Here is a 9,073-nt window from a genome sequence, read left to right on the forward strand (position 1 = left end):
AATATAAACCAACAAAAACTGATATAATGGACGTTCTCTCTTTTCTCTTTATATAATTTATGTTAGATAATAACATAAGTGGTATTTACTCTTGTTTCTCTAATTTTATTGAACTTTCCAGCAGTGGCGTAGGCTTAAGAAATAATTGCAAATTATGAAAGTGAAGTCAGGAAACAACCTACGTGTTTCGAGATGGAATGTTGCACGTATGCAGATGTTGTTCATTTGATTGTTCGCTATGAAGCACAAAGCAACAAAATTGCCCACGACGGGTATGTAAAACGGAATCTAGAGTTTTAAGATTTCGGAGATTTGCAATCAGGAGGCAGATGTGGTTAATGCGAAAGAAATATTCGTTTTCATATGTTTCATTTTATATTGTTAAAGAAAATCAGCTTTAACGTTTTGTAAAGCATAACATGGCCAGGTGGGTTAAAACATTCGACTCGTAGTCTGAGGGTCGCGGGTTCGCATCCGCGTCGCGCCAAATATGCTCCACCCTCCTAGCCTTGGGGGCGTAATAGTGAATTCCACTATTCGTTCGTAAAAGAGTAGCCCAAGAGTTGGCGGTGTTTGGTGATGACTAGCTGCCTTCTCTCTAGTCTTTACTGGAAATTAGGGACGGCTAGCACAGATAGCCCTCGAGTAGCTTTGTGCGAAATTCCAAAAGAAACAATATATTGTTCATAATTATTGAATAACAATAGACTGACTGTTTCGTAATCCACAAGATGTAGATTATTTTCTCTGCTTTATATAGTACAATTGTTTTGCATTAGAATAAACAATAAATGGGTTCCATGGTGTAATGGTTAGCACTCTGGACTTTGAATCCAGCGATCCGAGTTCAAATCTCGGTGGAACCTACAGTTGTTTTACATATGTCTTTAATATCCAAATTTTGGTATGTTTTATTTTTCTTCTCCAAGCAATAATACTTTAGGAAGAGATTTAGGAGAATTAACTCAAATCCGGTATTTAAAATTACAAATGGTGAAAACCCATTATAGAAAAGCATGAAAGATACCGACCACTCTTACCTAGGATTGTAATTGCTTTCGCTTTGTATGTTTCTCGTGTTTCCTACAAGCATTTTAAGTTGGGTTTTTCAAACGTTTTACAATATATCTACGAAGAATCTTGTGAATACGATATTTATACAGTTCATAAGTACGAAAAGATATTTTTCATTTTATTTTGGTGTGTTTTTCATTTCTGTAAACGCCATTAAAGTGAATAGAGCCAAATTTGAGAGGAGAAATATGTTAAGCAGCAAAAGGTTTTTAACACTTCACGTAATTTTCAAGACACGTTTACGCAACACAATCATTTAATTCTACTAAACTCATCTTTACCGCCAGCTGGTAAAAGATCCGAAGTGGTAAAAAGAAATACAGAAGTGAAAATATTCGAATATACTTAGAAATCTCGTGAAGAAGTCCATTTTAAATTCGTATATCAACTGATAATACATATAGCAAGACCAGTGCTATAATGAACTATTCTTCTTGTCAGTAATGTAATGGAAGATTACAGATTAAAAAAGATTACTTACGTGAGTCTCTACTGTTACTTGGGAAGTGACACAGAGGAATAAATCATCGTACATTTAATGCCGATATCATTAATAAAAGTGTCGTTTAATGGTTTTTACACATTTACTTCTCTTCAAGTTTATAGATGGCTAATCCGGAACGTGTTAAATGACGTAAAAATTACGTGGATTGTTGTGAATGCAGGACAGTTGATGTTTGTTTGTGTGTATTTTTTCAATAAATTCAAGTTACATTTACAGAAACTTATTTTATTATTGGTTTCATTTCGCTAATAACAGTTCAATATCCCCATTTGTTTACGAAACATAAATGATTGAATCTAAATGTATTGAGAAAATCACGTAAACGTTGAAGAGTTATTTTTGTGATACCTAAAAACAAAGAATTCTTAAATGCTAAACTAGACATAAAATAATCTGCTTTAGTCGGCTGACCGTTCTTCTAAGGAGATAAACGGGAATAAAAAGGAAGTGTGAAATGTCAGAGTTGGAGACTTGGGTTTTGTTAACTAGTCAAATACGAGAGGAAAGTGTTTAACAAAGGATATATACTCTTTAGAATACGTAGAATATAATGTTATCTGCAATGTAGAATCTGGGAGACCCTTTGAAAAACTTATCATTGAATATTTGCAGGATATAGACAAAGCAGACGTGCAGTAAATGACAAAGAGAATTGTGATATACGAAAGACGTATTGCCCAGTTACGTGTAAAGTACTCAGTAGAGACATCAGTTTCTTAGATCGTAAAATGAAAGAATCTGTTGTATATAGAAATATAAACCAACAAAAACTGATATAATGGACGTTCTCTCTTTTCTCTTTATATAATTTATGTTAGATAATAACATAAGTGGTATTTACTCTTGTTTCTCTAATTTTATTGAACTTTCCAGCAGTGGCGTAGGCTTAAGAAATAATTGCAAATTATGAAAGTGAAGTCAGGAAACAACCTACGTGTTTCGAGATGGAATGTTGCACGTATGCAGATGTTGTTCATTTGATTGTTCGCTATGAAGCACAAAGCAACAAAATTGCCCACGACGGGTATGTAAAACGGAATCTAGAGTTTTAAGATTTCGGAGATTTGCAATCAGGAGGCAGATGTGGTTAATGCGAAAGAAATATTCGTTTTTCATATGTTTCATTTTATATTGTTAAAGAAAATCAGCTTTAACGTTCTGTAGAGCATTACATGGCCAGGTGGGTTAAAACATTCGACTCGTAGTCTGAGGGTCGCGGGTTCGCATCCGCGTCGCGCCAAATATGCTCCACCCTTTTAGCCTTGGGGGCGTAATGGTGAATTCCACTATTCTTTGGTAAAAGAGTAGCCCAAGAGTTTGCGGTGGGTGGTGATGACTAGCTGCCTTCTTTCTAGTCTTTTACTGGGAAATTAGGGACGGCTAGCACAGATAGCCCTCGAGAAGCTTTGTGCGAAATTCTAAAAGAAACAATATATTGTTCATAATTATTGAATAAAAATAGATTGACTGTTTCGTAATCCACAAGATGTAGATTATTTTCCCCCTGCCTATATAGTACAATTGTTTTGCATTAGAAAAATCAATTAATGGGTTCCATGGTGTAATGGTTAGCACTCTGGACTTTGAATCCAGCGATCCGAGTTCAAATCTCGGTGGAACCTACAGTTGTTTTACATATGTCTTTAATATCCAAATTTTGGTATGTTTTATTTTTCTTCTCCAAGCAATAATACTTTAGGCAAAGATTTAGGAGAATAAACTCAAATCCGGTATTTAAAATTACAAATGGTGAAAACCCATTATAGAAAAGCATGAAAGATACCGACCAGTCTTACCTAGGATTGTAATTGCTTTCGCTTTGTATGTTTTCGTGTTTCCTACAAGCATTTTAAGTAGGGTTTTTCAAACGTTTTACAATATATCTACGAAGAATCTTGTAAATACGATATTTATACAGTTCATAAGTACGAAAAGATATTTTTCATTTTATTTTGGTGTGTTTTTCATTTCTGTAAACGCCATTAAAGTGAATAGAGCCAAATTTGAGAGGAGAAATATGTTAAGCAGCAAAAGGTTTTTAACACTTCACGTAATTTTCAAGACACGTTTACGCAACACAATCATTTAATTCTACTAAACTCATCTTTACCGCCAGCTGGTAAAAGATCCGAAGTGGTAAAAAGAAATACAGAAGTGAAAATATTCGAATATACTTAGAAATCTCGTGAAGAAGTCCATTTTAAATTCGTATATCAACTGATAATACATATAGCAAGACCAGTGCTATAATGAACTATTCTTCTTGTCAGTAATGTAATGGAAGATTACAGATTAAAAAAGATTACTTACGTGAGTCTCTACTGTTACTTGGGAACTGACACAGAGGAATAAATCATCGTACATTTAATGCCGATATCATTAATAAAAGTGTCGTTTAATGGTTTTTACACATTTACTTCTCTTCAAGTTTATAGATGGCTAATCCGAACGTGTTAAATGACGTAAAATTACGTGGATTGTTGTGAATGCAGGACAGTTGATGTTTGTTTGTGTGTATTTTTCAATAAATTCAAGTTACATTTACAGAAACTTATTTTATTATTGGTTTCATTTCGCTAATAACAGTTCAATATCCCCATTTGTTTACGAAACATAAATGATTGAATCTAAATGTATTGAGAAAATCACGTAAACGTTGAAGAGTTATTTTTGTGATACCTAAAACAAAGAATTCTTAAATGCTAAACTAGACATAAAATAATCTGCTTTAGTCGGCTGACCGTTCTTCTAAGGAGATAAACGGGAATAAAAAGGAAGTGTGAAATGTCAGAGTTGGAGACTTGGGTTTTGTTAACTAGTCAAATACGAGAGGAAAGTGTTTAACAAAGGATATATACTCTTTAGAATACGTAGAATATAATGTTATCTGCAATGTAGAATCTGGGAGACCCTTTGAAAAACTTATCATTGAATATTTGCAGGATATAGACAAAGCAGACGTGCAGTAAATGACAAAGAGAATTGTGATATACGAAAGACGTATTGCCCAGTTACGTGTAAAGTACTCAGTAGAGACATCAGTTTCTTAGATCGTAAAATGAAAGAATCTGTTGTATATAGAAATATAAACCAACAAAAACTGATATAATGGACGTTCTCTCTTTTCTCTTTATATAATTTATGTTACATAATAACATAAGTGGTATTTACTCTTGTTTCTCTAATTTTATTGAACTTTCCAGCAGTGGCGTAGGCTTAAGAAATAATTGCAAATTATGAAAGTGAAGTCAGGAAACAACCTACGTGTTTCGAGATGGAATGTTGCACGTATGCAGATGTTGTTCATTTGATTGTTCGCTATGAAGCACAAAGCAACAAAATTGCCCACGACGGGTATGTAAAACGGAATCTAGAGTTTTAAGATTTCGGAGATTTGCAATCAGGAAGCAGATGTGGTTAATGCGAAAGAAATATTCGTTTTTCATATGTTTCATTTTATATTGTTAAAGAAAATCAGCTTTAACGTTCTGTAGAGCATTACATGGCCAGGTGGGTTAAAACATTCGACTCGTAGTCTGAGGGTCGCGGGTTCGCATCCGCGTCGCGCCAAATATGCTCCACCCTTTTAGCCTTGGGGGCGTAATGGTGAATTCCACTATTCTTTGGTAAAAGAGTAGCCCAAGAGTTTGCGGTGGGTGGTGATGATTAGCTGCCTTCTTTCTAGTCTTTTACTGGGAAATTAGGGACGGCTAGCACAGATAGCCCTCGAGAAGCTTTGTGCGAAATTCTAAAAGAAACAATATATTGTTCATAATTATTGAATAAAAATAGATTGACTGTTTCGTAATCCACAAGATGTAGATTATTTTCCTCCTACAGGCCTATATAGTACAATTGTTTTGCATTAGAAAAATCAATTAATGGGTTCCATGGTGTAATGGTTAGCACTCTGGACTTTGAATCCAGCGATCCGAGTTCAAATCTCGGTGGAACCTACAGTTGTTTTACATCTGTCTTTAATATCCAAATTTTGGTATGTTTTATTTTTCTTCTCCAAGCAATAATACTTTAGGCAAAGATTTAGGAGAATAAACTCAAATCCGGTATTTAAAATTACAAATGGTGAAAACCCATTATAGAAAAGCATGAAAGATACCGACCACTCTTACCTAGGATTGTAATTGCTTTCGCTTTGTATGTTTCTCGTGTTTCCTACAAGCATTTTAAATAGGATTTTTCAAACGTTTTACAGTATATGTTACGAAGAATCTCGTTAAAACGATATTTATACAGTTCGTAAGTACGAAAAGATATTTTTCATTTTATTTTGGTGTGTTTTTCATTTCTGTAAACGCCATTAAAGTGAATAGAGCCAAATTTGAGAGGAGAAATATGTTAAGCAGCAAAAGGTTTTTAACACTTCACGTAATTTTCGAGACACGTTTACACAACACAATTATTTAATTCTACTAAACTCATCTTTACCGCCAGCTGGTAAAAGATCCGAAGTGGTAAAAGAAATACAGAAGTGAAAATATTCGAATATACTTAGAAATCTCGTGAAGAAGTCCATTTTAAATTCGTATATCAACTGATAATACATATAGCAAGACCAGTGCTATAATGAACTATTCTTCTTGTCAGTAATGTAATGGAAGATTACAGATTAAAAAAGATTACTTACGTGAGTCTCTACTGTTAATGTGGAACTGAGACAGAGAAATAAATCATCGTCCATTTAATGCCGATATCATTAATAAAAGTGTCGTTTAATGGTTTTTACACATTTACTTCTCTTCAAGTTTATAGATGGCTAATCCGGAACGTGTTAAATGACGTAAAAATTACGTGGATTGTTGTGAATGCAGGACAGTTGATGTTTGTTTGTGTGTATTTTTTCAATAAATTCAAGTTACATTTACAGAAACTTATTTTATTATTGGTTTCATTTCGCTAATAACAGATCAATATCCCCATTTGTTTACGAAACATAAATGATTGAATCTAAATGTATTGAGAAAATCACGTAAACGTTGAAGAGTTATTTTTTGTGATACCTAAAAACAAAGAATTCTTAAATGCTAAACTAGACATAAAATAATCTGCTTTAGTCGGCTGACCGTTCTTCTAAGGAGATAAACGGGAATAAAAAGGAAGTGTGAAATGTCAGAGTTGGAGACTTGGGTTTTGTTAACTAGTCAAATACGAGAGGAAAGTGTTTAACAAAGGATATATACTCTTTAGAATACGTAGAATATAATGTTATCTGCAATGTAGAATCTGGGAGACCCTTTGAAAAACTTATCATTGAATATTTGCAGGATATAGACAAAGCAGACGTGCAGTAAATGACAAAGAGAATTGTGATATACGAAAGACGTATTGCCCAGTTACGTGTAAAGTACTCAGTAGAGACATCAGTTTCTTAGATCGTAAAATGAAAGAATCTGTTGTATATAGAAATATAAACCAACAAAAACTGATATAATGGACGTTCTCTCTTTTCTCTTTATATAATTTATGTTAGATAATAACATAAGTGGTATTTACTCTTGTTTCTCTAATTTTATTGAACTTTCCAGCAGTGGCGTAGGCTTAAGAAATAATTGCAAATTATGAAAGTGAAGTCAGGAAACAACCTACGTGTTTCGAGATGGAATGTTGCACGTATGCAGATGTTGTTCATTTGATTGTTCGCTATGAAGCACAAAGCAACAAAATTGCCCACGACGGGTATGTAAAACGGAATCTAGAGTTTTAAGATTTCGGAGATTTGCAATCAGGAGGCAGATGTGGTTAATGCGAAAGAAATATTCGTTTTCATATGTTTCATTTTATATTGTTAAAGAAAATCAGCTTTAACGTTCTGTAGAGCATTACATGGCCAGGTGGGTTAAAACATTCGACTCGTAGTCTGAGGGTCGCGGGTTCGCATCCGCGTCGCGCCAAATATGCTCCACCCTTTAGCCTTGGGGGCGTAATGGTGAATTCCACTATTCTTTGGTAAAAGAGTAGCCCAAGAGTTTGCGGTGGGTGGTGATGACTAGCTGCCTTCTTTCTAGTCTTTACTGGGAAATTAGGGACGGCTAGCACAGATAGCCCTCGAGAAGCTTTGTGCGAAATTCTAAAAGAAACAATATATTGTTCATAATTATTGAATAAAAATAGATTGACTGTTTCGTAATCCACAAGATGTAGATTATTTTCTCTGCTTTATATAGTACAATTGTTTTGCATTAGAAAAACAATTAATGGGTTCCATGGTGTAATGGTTAGCACTCTGGACTTTGAATCCAGCGATCCGAGTTCAAATCTCGGTGGAACCTACAGTTGTTTTACATATGTCTTCAATATCCAAATTTTGGTATGTTTTATTTTTCTTCTCCAAGCAATAATACTTTAGGAAAAGATTTAGGAGAATAAAGTCAAATCCGGTTTTTAAAATTACAAATGGTGAAAACCCATTATAGAAAAGCATGAAAGATACCGACCAGTCTTACCTAGGATTGTAATTGCTTTCGCTTTGTATGTTTCTCGTGTTTCCTACAAGCATTTTAAGTAGGGTTTTTCAAACGTTTTACAATATATCTACGAAGAATCTTGTGAATACGATATTTATACAGTTCATAAGTACGAAAAGATATTTTTCATTTTATTTTGGTGTGTTTTTCATTTCTGTAAACGCCATTAAAGTGAATAGAGCCAAATTTGAGAGGAGAAATATGTTAAGCAGCAAAAGGTTTTTTAACACTTCACGTAATTTTCAAGACACGTTTACGCAACACAATCATTTAATTCTACTAAACTCATCTTTACCGCCAGCTGGTAAAAGATCCGAAGTGGTAAAAAGAAATACAGAAGTGAAAATATTCGAATATACTTAGAAATCTCGTGAAGAAGTCCATTTTAAATTCGTATATCAACTGATAATACATATAGCAAGACCAGTGCTATAATGAACTATTCTTCTTGTCAGTAATGTAATGGAAGATTACAGATTAAAAAAGATTACTTACGTGAGTCTCTACTGTTAATGTGGAACTGAGACAGAGAAATAAATCATCGTCCATTTAATGCCGATATCATTAATAAAAGTGTCGTTTAATGGTTTTTACACATTTACTTCTCTTCAAGTTTATAGATGGCTAATCCGGAACGTGTTAAATGACGTAAAATTACGTGGATTGTTGTGAATGCAGGACAGTTGATGTTTGTTTGTGTGTATTTTTCAATAAATTCAAGTTACATTTACAGAAACGTATTTTATTATTGGTTTCATTTCGCTAATAACAGATCAATATCCCCATTTGTTTACGAAACACAAATGATTGAATCTAAATGTATTGAGAAAATCACGTCAACGTTGAAGAGTTATTTTTTGTGATACCTAAAAACAAAGAATTCTTAAATGCTAAACTAGACATAAAATAATCTGCTTTAGTCGGCTGACCGTTCTTCTAAGGAGATAAACGGGAATAAAAAAGGAAGTGTGAAATGTCAGAGTTGGAGACTTGGGTTTTGTTAACTAGTCAA

At 33.8% G+C, this 9,073-nt stretch overlaps 4 non-coding genes across 4 annotated transcripts; all 4 read left to right on the forward strand.

Moving 5' to 3' along the window:
* The first annotated feature begins 794 nt into the window (after nt 1–794).
* On the forward strand, nt 795–866 carry TRNAQ-UUG (transfer RNA glutamine (anticodon UUG)). The gene has a single exon. It is a non-coding gene; the product is annotated as a tRNA-Gln (tRNA).
* Nucleotides 867–3,129: 2,263 nt separating this feature from the next.
* TRNAQ-UUG (transfer RNA glutamine (anticodon UUG)) lies at nt 3,130–3,201 on the forward strand. Its single transcript has one exon. It is a non-coding gene; the product is annotated as a tRNA-Gln (tRNA).
* Nucleotides 3,202–5,463: 2,262 nt separating this feature from the next.
* On the forward strand, nt 5,464–5,535 carry TRNAQ-UUG (transfer RNA glutamine (anticodon UUG)). The gene has a single exon. It is a non-coding gene; the product is annotated as a tRNA-Gln (tRNA).
* Nucleotides 5,536–7,794: 2,259 nt separating this feature from the next.
* TRNAQ-UUG (transfer RNA glutamine (anticodon UUG)) lies at nt 7,795–7,866 on the forward strand. The gene has a single exon. It is a non-coding gene; the product is annotated as a tRNA-Gln (tRNA).
* Nucleotides 7,867–9,073: the final 1,207 nt, after the last annotated feature.

The sequence above is a fragment of the Tachypleus tridentatus genome, chromosome 1, assembly GCF_004210375.1.
Source record: "Tachypleus tridentatus isolate NWPU-2018 chromosome 1, ASM421037v1, whole genome shotgun sequence".
NCBI classification, from domain to species: Eukaryota; Metazoa; Arthropoda; class Merostomata; order Xiphosura; family Limulidae; genus Tachypleus; species Tachypleus tridentatus.